Source organism: Grus americana, chromosome 12, assembly GCF_028858705.1.
Source record: "Grus americana isolate bGruAme1 chromosome 12, bGruAme1.mat, whole genome shotgun sequence".
NCBI classification, from domain to species: Eukaryota; Metazoa; Chordata; class Aves; order Gruiformes; family Gruidae; genus Grus; species Grus americana.
Genome location: NC_072863.1, coordinates 20,657,730 through 20,673,918, shown reverse-complemented (window position 1 = coordinate 20,673,918; position 16,189 = coordinate 20,657,730).

Genomic DNA, 16,189 nt, shown 5'->3' with positions numbered 1-16,189 from the left:
TCCTTGCATTGTGCTGGGAGATCCTTGGCCATGGGACAGTGGAGTCCTCCTCTTTTCTCTGCTTTATTCCACTTGCGGTGTTTTACTGGAATTCCTTGGAGTGCAGCTGGACTCATCTACAGCGAGCAGGTGGGCTGGGAGGGTAAAGATAAAGAATGTGCTTTATACTCGGCGTTTAAGCAAGAGCGATAACTGTGCATTTCAAAGGATGTCTACCAAGAAGTTGGGCTGTTATATGTGTTTAATTAACTCAAAAAATGGGCTTTTGCTTTTCTGTGTTATTATTCTTTTAATATCATTCTGCCTTTCCCCAGTTAAATATATGTCAGGAGCTGCAGCTATTTGGCTTGGAGCAAAAAAACCCTCTTTCCTTCGCTGTTTCTGTTGTTGTTCTCCACATAATATTGAGGACATAAGACATCACAAAGATACAGTTCCGTGACAGCATTTATTCTCCACATGCTAACAGGCCCAAGTAGATATAAACGTGCATATACCTACACTAGCATGTGTGTATTTATACACACCTATATGTACATATGCTGCTATGACATCGGAGTTGGGTGGGTTTTGCCACAGACACCCCAGAGACCCTCTGGGGTCCCAAGCTCTTTAGAGGGATGCTTCCCAATCCCTGTCCGTGGAAGACAGCTGTCTCCAGGCAGAGGGAGGGGATAAGTCAGAAACAGCTAATGACATGATTTCTCTCCTCCAGAGCCTACTTTTTTTACTGCTTCAAACTGCGCACAGGAGATAGGATTCACACCAGGCAGAGGAGCGTCCACCTACCAGTCCTGCGCCGGGTTTCTAGCCGTTGCAAGCCCCACTCCCCTTCTCCTGACAACCCGTGGCTCAAGAGCACGACCCTCTCCTGATCTCTCCAAACGCCACCCGGCTCAGTGACGCTGACGTCCTTTGCTATCCTTTGCGCTTTCTTGTTCTTACAACAAAACCATGACGGTGTCTTGGTGCAGTTAGGGAGCTGCTCTCAGCTGAAAGGGCGAGAAACTTTGATTTAGGGGAAGTTCCTGGTGCCATTTACACTTTGTCTTCATTGACATTATCCACAATTTCATACGAATGAAATCGGAAATAAATCCTCCTTTCTTTCTACCGGTAAATCAACTTTTTCCTTCCTTCGCTTTACACCTCCGCAGCCTTGATGCTTTTCATTCCATCGAGTATTCTCAGTTGTAGCTGGCATTACGTGTGCCGTACAAGCGAGAGCCCAGCTGTAGCAGAAGATTCCTAAAGGCACAAACACTGCTTCGGTGGATACGCCAGGGATGACAAAGACTGCCAGGATGCAAACCAGGCTGTTTCGCTCTTTCTCTAAATTTGGGCTGGAGACGCATTGTGCTCTAGTCTCGTAGTAGGGGTGAGCAACAATTACAGGATGAATGAATATACATACATATATATATGTATATATGCACATACACATGTACAGAACCGCTGAGAATTTTTTTATCGTGCAGTCTGTTTGAAACACAGTTGCAGATAAGAGATGTGACACTTAGGAAATGCATGTACTGTCAGTACCCTCTGCTCCGCCAAGCCCGAAGCCTTGGGGATGTATCAGATCCGGCGAATTTTAGGGAGCGCCGATCAGAGATGGGACCTAAATTTGGAATTTTACCTGCTTCTTTCTGGTACAAGTTTGCTACGCGGGAAAAAGTCTTCCAGATTGCAGCAAAAATCGCTGGTCTGACTTTGTCAAAATGTCTATCACCACCTTATCGCTGGAGTCTAGGAACGGCACTAAGTTGATAATGATCCCTTTACGTCCCCGGCTGATTAGGTGTGAACAACGACTGACGACTCCTGTATCATTAGGGATTTCCTTTCCCTCCCCTCTCTTCTCCCCATTTGGGAAGATGAAAAGAAATATTTGCTAAACAAGAAAGTAGCGCCCTGCCTTTTCCTTGATAAAAAGTGTGTCCCCCCGCTCCCCCCTGCCTGCCCCCCCCAAAAAAAAACAAAAGAAGGAGGATCTAAATTTGGAATTTATATATAAAGAGCTCCACCGCGCAAGGCAAGGAGCCTGCCAGCGGGGAACGTGCCAGCGCCGAACACCCACCGCTTGTCACTCTCCCGCTGCGCACCAGGCTCTGCAAGCAAGACCGCTTCTCTCCCATTACCTGCGGGGTTTACGTTGACATATTTTATGTCCTTTAATAGCACCTACTGTTAAATACAAAAGGACAGCGATAGATGGTAGAGTTTATTAAAATAAAAGAAAAATCTTTGAGGGCTTCCATATCAGGAGGCAGCTCTAAAGCTGGCTGTGGGGTTTATACACACGTGGGAAACGCGTATGAAGACAAACTTTTTTTTTTTTTTTAACTGAACTTTGTTGTTAAGAGACACTCAAAAAAGAGAGGCAGGGAATGTCTTGAATTCCAACAGCTAATGCGGAATCAAAGACGTGATGAATAATCGCATCATTATATGTTGAAAGTGAAGTTAATTTCAAAGGGGTGAAACTTCTCATTAAAAGCTAAAAAAATATACAGGTGGCACTCATTTAAAGTGCACTCTTATGAAAAAAATTGAGTTCTGTGTATCTGCTTGCCTTCTGACTTGACACTGCCACATCCAGAGCTGAAATCGCTGCTCAGGCTGACCTCTGAGACTCTTTTTATTAATGTGTGTTCGTTATGGATTATTTTCCAACGCGTTGTAAAGTCAACGGCCACAATACTCTCTTGAGGGCTCAGGGCCTCTTATGTGCCACTTTGGAAGAAGAGGTGCACCTCGGAAATTCAGAAAGAACTTGATTTGTGGGTAAGACACGACACTTCGTCGCAGGGGGCATTCAAGTTACAGGCGTCTTGTCTCCTCCCCGCCGCTGCACCTCCCGAGCGGCGCAGAAACCTCCAAACCGAGCCGAGCCATTAAGCTGACTGAAGGAGTTGATAAGCTGAGAGCACGCACATCAGAAACACTTCCAAAATTAAGACTGGGCAGGTTTAGCGAGGAATAATAGATACGCACATTTTGGGCCTATTATTTTCATATCTGAATTTATAGAGTGGTCCCCAGCACACCTGATGCACGGGACGCTGCGGGTTCACCCTGCACCGGGGACGTTCCCGCTGTTTTCTCGGCTGGAAATCAGCTCCAGAGAATACTGCGTGTGAAGGGAAATGATACTCCAAGAGGAGAAGCAGGGCAAATGTCTGCCACAGCTGCCTAGTGCATCGGTTCGATGCTTCAAATTAAGGTGTCTAACAAGGGCTTTTGACCAGCGAGGGGCTGACAAGGCAAATAAATTAATCGTCTGCGGAGCTCAGAAGCAGAGAGGTGACTGAGCAGCACAGCCATTGGTTAGTCAGGGTCATTTCCCCGTGTTTGCTGGTGGCAAACAGCTTGCACTTGTGAAGGATGATATTTACTTGGGGAGCGGAGCTGTCACAGTGCTATTCGGGTCTTAAATTAAGGCCACCAACTTTCACTGCGGTGGGATGCTGGGGAGGGAGGGGGTGACACCGAACGCGGAAGCTCCCCTCCCTCCCCAGCATCCTGCCAGGGTTCCCACCAGCCTGGAAAGGGCTTGGTGGGACCCTGCAGTTTTCCCAAGCTTATCCCAGGACAAGGGACCACTTTGCCATCAGCAAACGTTTCACGTGTTCACCGAGACGCTGGGGACGGAAAGAAGCATTAAAATCAAGTGTCCCGCTCTTCCCTGGCTGCAGGGAGCAGAACCTCGCCATGGCGGAGCAGCAGCTGCTCTTCACACTGTTCCCAAGGACCAGGTAACATGAGCATTACAATTAATGAACAGAATTAATTCATTCTCGATTCAGTCTTTAATTTCAATATTCTCCAAGGGGAATCTTTCTGAGACTTAAGACCTGAAAGCAGAGCACAATGCAAGAAAACGAGAACGCGTTCAATATAACTAACGATGCAGACAACTTCCTCCCACAGAAATTATATTATATACGGGAGCTTATTTCATCTTTCGCTCTGGGGGAACATATTATAAATTCTGTTTACTAGAGCAGCCTGAGACAAAATGCTGGCGTTTCCTAACATGGAGGAGCCTGGCAGGTTCCCTCGCATTGTTCACAATTCTTGGTCGTATGGGCTCACTTTTCTGCTTTACTGTGTGTTGCTGGTAATCAGAAGAGTAAGAAGTGCTGGACTCTAAGAAGTCCCAGTATAAACTTGCCTCAGTGGAAAGAAAATTATCATCGTCCCTGATTTTTTTTCACATCCAGAACTAAATGAATCAGGTAATCAAAATCGCAGGCTGAAAGGCGGCAGAGATTTGCAGGAAGATTTGTTTCTGCTGCTTTTGAGCAGCATAGGCATGGAAAAAATGGATCAGATCAGAGACTCTAGACCAGAAAGGATCAAGGTGCGTTTGACCTTTTAGGATTAAAGCTGCCTGTTGTAAGAAATGTGGTTGTGTAAAGAACAACATAGTTACCTATGAGGAACGATGGGCTGAAGAAAAAGCGAAGCTGAAAGCTCAAATGGATCAGTTAATTATCTTTAAAAGGTATTTTTTTGGAGGAAATCATGTCTTTCCAAAGTGATGCTGACCATTGGTCCCAGCTCCCTGGTTGTACTGGAAAGTATCATCTAATGCATGGTAAGGAAATTAGGCTGAGTAGAAGTGGGGAAAAAAAAAGAGATAGCGCAGGGGTGGGAGTGTGTGTGTGTCTGCTCCCCTCCCCAAATTCTGCTCCCATGGGTGCACCAGCTTAGCCGCTTTTCTGCAGAGAGGATCAGTGAGAAAAATTGCCCCTGTATTGTAACCTTGATTTGAGCTGGGGAAAGTCTTGAAAAATAGAAGGTTTTTGCTTTCGCTTGCTGTTCAAGGCATGGTGGATTGACAGCACTGGAGCAATTTTTGTGTTAAAAATCTGAGCTACAAGTTCAGGATTAAGGTGAGAGCATCTCCCTTGGAGCTCTCCCCTACAACTCTTGCCATTACTGAAAATGCTTCTCAGGCAGCAGTTACGGTCCTGGTCAGCTGTGGGAGGTCCTTTGTATTTTCTGGGAGAGAGGAGGTTTGATCTGCCCAAGATACAGGTGGTTAAAACCCATCTTTTCCTTCTTCACCAATAATTGGCTCCAGAAAACAACAAAACCAGAAAAAAAAATCCCAATCAGACTAATTAGTTTGTTTGCCGCGGGCAAACTGGCTGAAGCTGCGGGTGTCTGGGATGTGCTGGGAGCCCCGTGCATGTTCCCTACCTTGAGCAGGAATAACTATCCAAAATTTCCCAAAGGGGGTCCTGGAGAGCCTATTCCCACTCACCCTTTGGGAACCATCCACTTGGATGCCATGTTGAGTATCTCCCTGGGTACGAAGGTGCCTGGAAGGTATTTAAAGCTCTGGCATTACACACTTACTGCTTCTAATTGTATTTTCAACTTAAATTGGTTTTCTACCACATGAGGTATGAGAGTCTGTGCTGGTAGGGAAGGCTTGTGCTAATCTGCAGGAAGAGTCTCATCTCTATACATTCCTCATGCTCATCTTTCAGCCAAGTGACTACAGAGTAAGACACCACAGAGAATACATCTGCAGAGAAAATGGTTACAGCAGCATCTTTGGGAAAGTTCTCCGCATGGATTGAGGCAAACGGAAGGGAATAAATCACAGGAAGAAGGGAGATGGAGAGGTGCGCTCTCCCCAAGGCTCACGAGCAGCAGAATTTCAACCGCTCCCTGCGCGACTTGTTTTTATAACATTAATTTCACTTGGGTTGACGGAATGGGTTGTGCCGTAGACACGAGACGTGTTTGCTGTGGCGAGTGTCGCTGCTGGTCCTACAGCAGAGTGTGGTTTGTGCTTACCAGCACTGTGGGACACTCGCCATCCTGAGCCCAGGACCACAGCCTGCCTGGGGCTGCAGAAAACAGACCTGAGCTACTGCGTGCATGTAAACATCATGTCATTTCTAAATACACCCCATTGGAGCAACACACATCGGATCCCTTAGAAAGGCTGGGACAGGCAAAACATGGTGCCTTCACTTAGCAAAGGTCCGGCTTGCTCAAGTCTCATCCTGTCTCTTCCATCTCAAAGTCCTTTAGATATTGGAAGGCACTGTGAGAATAGGAAAAAGTTGATAATGTCTGTTAGCCCCTACTACAGGCTTTAAGGATTTAGATTTCACGGCACAGGTACCCAAGGTTTTTGAAAGAAGCACTGTGCTGTTTGGTTTTGCCAACCTCCCTGCCATGTGGTCTGCTCATCCGGGTTTGCTCCTCGGGGAGCTCTCCTGCAGACACGCAGGGTCGCACCATCTCCTGGGCTATTAGAGCGGCTGTGTCAATACTGGCCAAACTATACTAAACTGCCTCCTTGTTTCCATAGTGACATTTCTGCCTATATGAACGATTTCGGGCTCTTCCTTGTCACACGCAAAAAAACACAAAGCGAAAAGGAGATATAACAGGCAATGTAACCACTGTGCATCGAGCGGATGGCCCAGCTGGGACCAATGGAGCTGCGTCCATCGGGGACAGCACCATACAGACATACCTTCCTGGGGCAGTGCAACCACACAGATTTCTGTCCCCCATTTTCTGGTGTACAAATACCCCAAGGAGCAAATTGTCTTCAGCTTTGTTTCCCAGCTTGCTAATAGTATTCACCCAAAGGACAGGCAGCATCCAATAATAACCAAAATAACCTCGGAGCGCCTGGTAGCTTGGATGCAAACCAGCACGAGAGCAGTGGTGGTGCTCTGGAGTCCATCCGGACGTGACTCTGAACCTCAGTGATTCCCAGTCCTTCAAATGGGAAAAATCCTCTTTTCAGAGAAAACCTTTATGACTCTTCTGACCTCTGATCGCTCTGCTCTTAGAGTTAGGTCCTTGCTACTAAGCTGAAGTTTGGGTTTAGCAGTAGAGGTGGTTCACCCTCTAGCACTGGTCTGCGTGGTGTCTTGTATCCATGGTGTGGTCAACGCTGTGCTCCTCTGCTCTTCCCAGATCAATGAGAGCTGTAGCTACATCATTACTCTAACTTTGTGCAAGTTAGTGAAAAAACCAGCAACTTGTGGTTACATGTGTTTTACCAAATTCACATTCTCTAATTGCAAAAGAGACTCCACAGTCTGAAGAACAAAAGACCCGGGTCTGGTGACCAACGTGATAAATTTGGCCATGTGTGCTCTGTTCAGTGGAGTACAGTTGTCAAATAATATGCTTCCAGGCTCTGTGAAGCAAATTAATTTTGTATCCTTTAATCAAAAAACCCTTACATTTTTCAAAACAATGCCCTCTTTTCCTTCCCCGAGGGCCTTGCAGAGCACAAAGCAATGCACAGAAAGGAGAGAAATAGATGGAGAAAATAAACACAGTGACAACATGACAAATCTTTATAATCTGGTAGAAATTTCTTTCTTTTTTTATTGCTGCATGAATCTGAGCCTGGAGTTCTGTTATCTGCTGCGGTAAATAAGGATGAATTAATGTGAAAAAAAAGTGTATTTATAGCGTGAATATACTGCTGAGTAATACAGTGGGGTTTGCTGCTTGGGAACACAGAGACCAAGTCTTATCCCAATGAAACACTTCTGTAACCCTGCCAAGTGCATCCTGCTGACACATCCTAAATCCATGAACAACCAGGGCCATAGGATTGCCTATGCGGGAGTCAACCAAGACTCCAGGAATGGAAGAGAGCAAGTAGATAATCAGGTTTTTTTAAAAAAAAATTTTTAAAAAATTGGGTTTTTTTAGAGAATATGTGAATTAGCAGTGGAACTCCTTGCCACAGGACGCTGTGGGTACTAGAAGATGACAAAGTTCAAAAGGAAGCCGGAGAAATTAAAGAAAGAAAATATCTTTGAGGTATCTGAAATATAAAGACAGCATCTCTGGACTGGGAAGCCCTGGGGCTGCAAGCTGTGAGAGTTTGGGAGCATTTCCTAGGCAAGTGTTGCTACCTGCTTGCCCCTTTTGTAATCTCTCCTGTCTGCTAGACAGAGCTTCAGCGTGATCCAGCATGGTCATTGCTCTCTTCTGACTGAAGGGTTTATCAATCGGCTCTGTCACTTGTGCTGCACGGAACCACCATGTATCTAAAATGGGAAGAAATTACAGGATTTCTGTATCCTAGGTGTTTAGGCTTTTCTGATTCAGGGACAAAGAGAACAAGGAGGAGTTTGGGTTAAATTAATAAGAGCCCTAATGTAGATAAGGCACCTCTCGCTTTAGTGTCATGCCATGGACACCAGATGTGAGCAGGATTAGACTACACAGTGCCGAAAGCACTGACGTCTTGGAGGTGCCCTCTCTCGAGTAGTGACTTAAGGGTGACCTTAGAGAAAGCATGGACCCTCATTTCAGTGTTTCTTAACAAAGGACAAACCCAGTTTTTAACAAGCTCATCTTCCCCCAGAACAGTTTTTCATACAAGCCATACCGTAAGGGTTTGGGTTTTTTTAATTTATTCCCTGTGATGAAGCTTTCCTAGGGCTCAGCCAGGTACAATTTCTGCTTTTAATAGCCTTGCTGTGTCAGCAATCTCATCTGGATGAAAAAGGAACCTGAACGCATCTCTCCTTTTATCTTATTCTGGAGTGTCAGGAGAGAATGAAAATCAGTTGAATGGCCTGTCTACCAATTCCAAACAAATTTCTGTTTTCTCGTGTAAGTGTGGTTGAAAGAAGCTCTTGTTCAGGCTAGCGTCTACCCCGAAGAACTAGCTAACAGGTAGGATAAGACGGGGGGAAATGATAACAAGCTATCATTTTCAAATTCCTGGTTTTGTGTATTGCAAATTCATAAATAAGGGTGGGAAATGTCCCTCTTACCCCAGTGGGAGCAGACTCATCACTGGGTTACATTGCTTTCTGTGTCGCCGGTCATCCCAACCACTCTTGTCTCATGGCTATATAATAAATAGAGATCATATCTTCAAGGGGGAATCACAGCAACATTTTGGCTTCCCTGTTCCCTCAGACCTTAATTCTGATCCAAATTAGGGGATGTATTTCAGTAAATACCTGATTTTCAGCAAGCGCAATAACTACAGTGGGACTTTTCATGTGCTGAGAATCAGGCACGCACCTAAGGGTCTCAGTGAATCAAGATCTGCAATTTTCTCTTGCTGAAGTGAACGTATGCACAGAGATAAAACACGTGCAGCTAACAATGGTACGGCATTTCACACACACTTGGTGATCAGCATTTCATCAGCAATGATGGCTATCTCTGCATATTATCTGAAAGGAATAGATTTAGCAGCAGAATTCATAAGCCTAGATTTCAAGCAGTCTGTGAATACGCAAGGTACTCCGAGGCTGTTGAACACCTCATCTGTTGCCACCAAGAAACATTTAATAAAAGCAGCTACAATAATCCTCGCAGAAACACCAGCGCTGACTGCGAATGTTTGAAAATGCATCGTTGGACCTTGGCCAAAGGCCTCTCGAAACTGCGAGGTCAGAGGGCTGCTGGCTGAGATCCCTCTGTCCCCCGTAGGCATCGGCTCAGGTCTGCCATCCACAAAGGCTTTGGGGACAAGGACCGGGAACGCTCAGCTGGTGCCAGCCCGTTTCCTGCTGGCAACATCACCTCAGCGTAGAGAGAGTTTCGTTTCAAGAGCGATGAGGAAGGCCTTGCTACTAGGGAGCACGGAAGATGTCAGTTATTACTCATTGCAATTATATTTATGCTTAAAATTATGGATTAAAACCTATCCTGAAGCCTACAAAGAATAACAGATAAATTCAGTCTATGCTCTGCTTTAATTTTTTCAGATGAATGTTTCTTTTTATACCAAGCATATGGTGCACTAGATTTCAAGTCCCATTGATAAAGACTCTAATCTCTGTAGTCTCTTTATTATATTTTTCCATTTTCTGCTGAGTTGGAAAAAGGCATTGCATACCATCTGCTAGCGTGATCGTAGTGCAATTTGCAGAAGTTTCAGACCGGTACAGTGTTAGCAGCAGCTTGCTGTTCTCCTCCAGACTTGGGCTCTTAGGGAAGCAATATAGCCCCATTAAACAGTTACTTCACAAACAAAAACTGATTTGTGCAGCATGCTAATGACAATAATGCAAATGAATCTGTCATGTTTGTAGTTACTATCCCTAACCACCCTGTCCATGAATATATGGTAATTAAGCTATTACTGCAAATGTAACTGTGTCAGCACTACTAAATTAAGAGCTGTACTGTAAATAAAAATGGGGTCATAAAAAAAGAAAGAAGGCAGTAAAAGATAATGGATAGAAATACTAAGGGCAAGATAGCAGAGGCTTTGCACAAGCAAAGGAATTTATTTTAAAGGCTTCTACTAAAAGATCTATTTTGATGCCATGGCTTGAAATTGCAGATAGATCTTGATACATTAAAAAAATTGTTCTTTTTGTCCTCAAATGCAATACTAAATCCCATGACACTGGCAGGTTTGGGATAAAACCAATACGTGATCATCAACATATTGCCCCTCCACTGCGGCTCCATCTCTGAGCTCATTAACAACAGTGTAAGTTATGGAAAGATGACTTAACAGACCCCTTTTGTAAAAGTTTGCAACAGAAAAGTGAGAGGTTCCTATTCCCCAAGGATAATTTGTAGTCTGAACTGTGCAAAGTCAGGCTTTTTCTTATTTGGCAAACTCAGTCCCACTGTATACTTTCTGCTCTCTTATATTATCCCCAGTGCAGCCAGTTTTAAAAGTCAGACAAAATTATTCCCACATGAAGAACCCTATTTCTATTAAACAGAAGAGAAATTGGATATTTGTAGCAGAAACAATTCTGTTACACAAATGTAAATCATGAGAAACACCACAAAAATCAATATTTTGCCTAGGTTCAACCTGCCTGATATAAACGATGTCAGAGTCTGGCTGTAGGTGACCCACTCCAGGGGTACACCATCAGTCTTGCTGGTGCGACCTGGACAACCACGATCCTGCTTCAGTTCGAAAGACCTGAGGCTTGAAGATATGAAAAGTCTTGAATTAAAATACATGTCCTTAACGAGGGGGAGAGAGAAAAGATGGGAATGATTCGGTTTGGGGAGGTGATGCGCAGATGCACAGAAAGAAGGATAGACAATCGTGAGCCATATATTGCGTATTCTGCATTTGCAGATTTTCCTGAGTCCGTGATTTTCATAGAACGTAAAACCAAAGAGCGCAACGATCAAAACTGCAAGACACTGCATGCAAAGAAAGCCACTGTCTGTAATTAGTCTGAGAGATGCATAGCAGTTAAACAGCACTGAAGATGGCACATAGTGAGATTTCTCTGTAAAGCGAGAGTTTTCTCCACTGTATCAGGTAGAGGAAGTTTATATTTTTCTAAAGGATATAATCCCTCCTGCTTCAGCACAGAAGCCAATTGTCAGCGGAGATTGGAGGATGTCTTTTCTCCACTTGCATCCACAATGTGGTTTCCTGCCTTTTTTCTCTAACTCAGCTAGAACAGAGCCCTGACAAGGATAGGGCACCGAATTTGACGTCCCCAATATGCAAATCCTAATTAAACACAGACAAGGATATGCTCCACCAGTTTGCTGGTAAGCTCCCTAGAGATTGATTTCTATAGGGACCGGCACAGTATATAACTAAGTGGTTCAAACAGCATTTTGAGGTATTGTCTGGGAAGAAGAGAGCTGGCTGAACTCTCAAATCTGCATCAGCTGGCAGCCACCACCCGTAGATGATCCCCTTCAAAACATCTTTGCTTTGACAGTGCTGAGGGTCTAAACTGGAGCCAACTGTGGATTTTGCAATTTTTGGTCCCTTTATTTCTAAAGCGCTGGGCACGAACCATCCAGTACAGGAGCAATCACCTTCCAACTTGGTTTTTCAAGCAGTTTGCACCCCAAATCTTTACTCGTCCTTGCCTCTGGGGTCCCTCCTGGGGCTCACTCTGAGGTTGGGGATGGGGAATACGATGCAAACCCTTCCCACTGCCCTCTCAAGCAAGCAGTTGACGGCACTTGCTTTTGCCCAGCTGGCATGGGATGAAAGCAATGACTTTGCCAAGAAGTTTCCAGTTCTATCTAGAGATTCAGTGGTTTCCTTGAAATGCAGGGTGGCTCAGCGTCGTGGGGGAAAGGAAGCTTGTGAACCAAGGAAAAAACATAACAACAATAATATGAGACAGTGATGGAATGTAAAATGTGTCAGTCGCTTGGTACAAAGTAAACCGTGACTAGCTCAGGAGTAATTATTTATTTTTAAAACTCTCTTTTTTAAAGAACTAAGAATTGCATACTAAGGAAAAGACCAGGTTTGAAGACAGATATCCAAACCAGAGCAAGAGAGCATAAAGGCAAAGTTTCAAAGGTATTCATCCTAAAGGCTAAAATTAGAGGTGATTTGTGGGAAAATGGAAATTAAACTCCTTTGGTCTCATACAAGTGCCTGCAAATAGTAGGACATGCTGGAGTGCCCCCGGCTGCCAAGCCCTCTGCTGTTCCCCAGGGCTGTGTGCCGTTACGCCACACTCTTCCCATGATATTTATTGCCAGGTCAAGGCCTTTGCTTCCTTTCTGACAATCCAAGCACGTACTAAACCCCACACGTCTGTGTCTTGGGGGGCAACTGCCAGGTCATTGTTGAGAACAGACTATCAGGTGCACGAGCACGAGAGCTGCCGGCAAGTGCAGGGAAGCCGTGCTGGGGCCAGCGTGCCCCGCAGAACTGCACGCACGGGCCACGTGCGTGGGGAGCGCGAGGGGGGCTCAGCAAATACATTACAACCTGTGTTTGCAGGGAGCAAGAGGCACATGCCGAGAGGGAGAAAATGGCATGAAGTTAATGAGCAGCGATCTATTAAACAGCGGCGTGACTGCTGCTCGCGGTCATCTATATCCTCCCGGCTCCTGCAGGTAGCAGCACGCATGAAACGATGCGCTCATGTAACAGAGTCAAAGCTGGAGGACTGGAGTAAAGTTGAAGAAGGGAATAACTTGGTTTAAGGTATTAAGGGATAATTTTGGTCATTTCACAGGCCGTACAGCTCAGTGTCAGCCTTGCCAGAAAACAACCGTCCTGACGTGAGCAGCCAGAGTGAGCAGTGGTGTGTCCGTCTGCAAGCAGGAAACAAAAATGTTAATTCTGTATTAGCAAAAGGGAAAAAAGGACTATGAGCTTAACAAGTAAATAGAGACAAACTGTCCTTGGGCTACCACATCCATTGCAGGATGGAAGGGATATTGTGATAACGGGAATTGAACTCATCGTTGCGTACAGGTTAGTGGGAGCAGCAGGTGGTAAGTCCTGGGGAGCCTGATCTTCCCCTGGGGTGAATCGGTGCTCTGCCGCTAACAGGAACCAAGCTGTCTCGACCACACACCAGCAAAGCAGCTGGCCTGGGGTGTTTGCGTTCACTGGAGCAAAAAAAAAATAAGAAAAAGATGAAATCCAAAATGATGATAATAAAGGTAATGCAGAGAAAAATGAAAATGACTGAAGAGGAGGCATAAAAAATCTCCCGGTCGAGTCTGCATCACCAGCTGCAGCCCCGAACATCTTGTCAAGCTCTATTTCATCAAGCTGCACCACTTCTTGCAAATACAAGTGAAATGGCAGCCCCGCAGGGATTACCCGCTGCCCAGTTAACAGCAAAAAGATTTTGAAGGGAGGAAAGTTAAAAAGAAAAAGAATTCCAGTTTACTAGTTTAATATCCATGTTCTGATGACCTGAAGTCATCTAAGGCAGCGATAAAAAAAAAAGGAAAAAAAAATCTATGGCATTTTCTTAAGGGACGAATTATTTTTAGCCATAGAGATTTAAAGCTCTTTCCAAGTTCCTGAACTTTCAGAACTTTTCTTTGCTAAGGAGCTTGACAGCAAAGTAGGTTCTTTTTTTTCCCAACTTTTCAACTGATCTAATTAAAATATGCAAAATCTCTCTTTCTGCATGATGAAGGAATACACATTTTTTCCAGCGAGATAAAAGGCATTTTCCAGAAGCTTTATTGCTAAGAATAACTGTTCCCCTCTCTGTTTTCAGGGCTCAGCTACCGTCCTGCTTCACTTTATGGTAGAGAAATGGGAAATAAACAATCTTGCCCATCTTAACTTGGTCTTGCTTTTGAGATTACTGCCACCAGACAGCTTTTGTGAGACAAAATTGGTTGTCAATGCACCACTGGGCCTGACTCTGATTGACAGAGGTACCATTGCACACTGCCGGAGTTTGGTGTAAATGGAAAATCTGGTCCTTTATGCTTTAATTTAGTTTAAGTGGCTCCAGAGGAATGACTTCCCAAAGGGGATATACATACATATACTTTTAAAATGGAGTTTGGGTTAGTATCGCTTTTCAAAAATGACACTGCTTTTTAATCTCCTGCACTTATGGGATTTTTGGGGGGTGTTTTGCATTGCTTTTTGAGTGAAGCTCCCCGCTGCCTAGCACCCCGTCACAGCCAGGGACAGAGCCAGTGCTCGCTGCAGCCTTGTCCGTTTCCCTGCTCGCACCGGCATCAGCCGCCCGCGTCTCCACCACGCCGAGCTTCAGCGGCTTTTCCTATTGTCCCTTGCGGTGGCACCACACCCTTTTTATATGTGTGAAAATCAACCCTTTGCTCTTCCAGACTGTGGTCACCTTGTAAGAGGCCCTGGCTGGGCAGAAACCAGGGCTAGGATCTGCCGTAAAATGCAGGAGAATAAAAATCTTACAGAGAATATGAGAGGAAATTAATTAAACCAATCAGGCTTGCCAGAGAAGCCCTGACCTATGTTGTCACTGTACAATGACCTGAGGCTTTTGCTTCATGTTTGCAATTATTTTTTTTCCTTTCTCACTAAAACTATTTTCTATCTATAATCTGCACCTAATCTTGGCTGCTAACGGGACTCTCTCCTTGGGCTCAAGGCCATTCCCTGGCAGTAAATTCAGTTCATCCCGCTGGAACGGGGACAAATGGATGTCATTTACAAAGCCAACTGCACCCACTCAGCACATACACGTATATACAGCACAGCGAAACCCCTGCAGCAACACGTCACATGTCCCAGTCCTTGGATTTAAAACCCAAACTCTTAAGCATGGGTTGACTGAATCTGAGCAGGAAGAAAATCATTTTGTGTTCTTGGACTGACACAAAATGCAGGCAGAAGTTTTGAATAAATTATTTGCTCTGAATCATTTACTCAGCGCTACTCAGTACCTCGGAGGACAAGGAGGGCTTCTAAACATTTGCAGTGATAAAATATTGAGTCGACTCTAGTACTGTTTTGCAGGGGAAGAAGCGTTCGTCCCGATGCTCTGACCGATTTAGCTTGTGCATTCCTAGCGTGGCTGCCGGCAGGCTCCGGCACTTCACGCTGCTGAGCCCATTGTTGTCTACGCAATGTTGTTGTCCCCCATTAAAGCCATTGTTGCATTACACCTTATAGGTGGGTACATCTCTGTGACAGATAAAGTGGTCCCTGTGCACAGACTGTAGCTAGTAAAGTGCTTTCTTAGGAAAAGTGCTGGCGAAGTGCAGCGAGTTCAGAGCGTTCGTACGTATTATTCATCTTTTAATAATATCGCAGCAAAATTTAGGGGAGTTTGGCAACAATTTTTGATCATTAAAGAGGGCAGGACACGGGTTTGACGTGTCTATAAGGCAAATTACAAACTCCTGAGCGTCAAGTCTCGGTTTCAAGCGTAAAGTGGTAAGAAAGGCTCATTGTAGCAATTATAGTGCTTACAAAGGAAAAATAATTTAATGCTGAGATTTTGTGCCTGTGACAGAACTGCAGGGGATTAGCATGGGGGAGCAGAGGAAGAAACGCAACGTGCTCCTGCACGGGTGCTGTTGGGACAGCACGATCCTCCCCGTCGCAGGTCTGGCCGCGGGCAGCATCACAGCGTGACGGTGAAGGCAGGATTGCTGCAAATGCTGTGGGTGGAGCTCCTCTCTTCTGGTGTAAATAACATTTAAAAGTGCAGAAAGGGAGGAAGTGGACCCCAGTATAACCAGTATAACCTGGGGGAGTCAGTGGGAAAGGGAAGGAGGGAAAGAGAGAAAAAGGCTCTCCTGTTGACCAGAGGAAAGCTTTCCTGGCCAGGGAAAAGGTACAGACTGGATTTCCCTGGATTCAGTCTGTCAGTAAATGAGTTATGAGGTTTTCTTAGGTATCTGATAGATTTAGACACCCATGTGTCAAAGTGCCTGGGAAGTGGAGAGATGAACTCAGAGCCCTGAGATGGCTGGAAAGTTGAAGTCAGGAGTTGGTCACTGAACGGGA